The sequence below is a fragment of the Pseudophryne corroboree genome, chromosome 12 (assembly GCF_028390025.1).
Source record: "Pseudophryne corroboree isolate aPseCor3 chromosome 12, aPseCor3.hap2, whole genome shotgun sequence".
Classification (NCBI taxonomy): Eukaryota; Metazoa; Chordata; class Amphibia; order Anura; family Myobatrachidae; genus Pseudophryne; species Pseudophryne corroboree.
Genome location: NC_086455.1, coordinates 15,575,943 through 15,576,978, shown reverse-complemented (window position 1 = coordinate 15,576,978; position 1,036 = coordinate 15,575,943).

The window sequence follows — 1,036 nt, the reverse complement described above, 5'->3', positions numbered from 1 at the left end:
AATCAGGGAAAGTGCAACAAGGATTCCCAGAATGCTTTGCGGAAATGTAATAACATAGAGACCCCATTTGACACCTGCGCACACACTTCTGATCTAGTGCCACATGTCTGTGGGGTGGCGTCTATTGAAACTGCAATACAGCAATTCTCACGAGGGCCTTTCACATGTCCCAGCCGCTTCCTCTGCTAAATGCTTGTGGGAACAGCTGGGCCATAAACAAACCTTTATGGTATAATTCACTAGGGCTTACCAAACACGTAACATTCCTGTATGTTTAGAGCGATACTAGTTACCAGCCTGTCAAAATGACGGAACAACATAACTGTAATGCCAGCGCTGACGGCTCTGTGCCTAAACGGAGCAATACTTAAATTGCTCTATCAGGTGCCATCTAGGGGCCACCAGTGCGCAAAACCCTTGAATTCCCCCCCATAGAGGTGAGAAGCCTTTTATTATATAGGATGTTTCTGTACGAGGCTGGTGAGGAGATTCCTCTCCCTCGTTGTACAACGCTACTGTGGAAGGATTGCTTCTTAATAAACATATAATAATACAATGGGGAAAAGTGCTTGCTGTCTTTAGCGGCATGCAATAAAATGAGGTGCCGGATACTAACATGACTAGGTGGTGGGTATGTGGCATCTACCCTCATCACTCCGGCTGCAGCCCTCCTCGCCCAACTCTACTTGTTTCTGCACACTCTTGTCAGCTTTACTTTTATTATACGTGTGATTCCCAAGAACAAATAAGTTATAATAGCTTGGTTCATGTGCCCCTAAAGGCCCTCATTCCGAGTTGATCACTCGCTAGCTGCTTTTAGCAGCAGTGCAAACGCTAAGCCGCCGCCCTCTGAGAGTGTATCTTAGCTTAGCAGAAGTGCAAACGAAAGGATCGCAGCGCTGCTACAAAAAAAGATTGTGCAGTTTCTGAGCAGCTCCAGACCTACTCCTACCTAGCGATCACTTCAGACTGTTTTGTTCCTGGTTTGACGTCACAAACACGTCCTGCGTTCGGCCAGCCACTCCCCTGTTTCCCC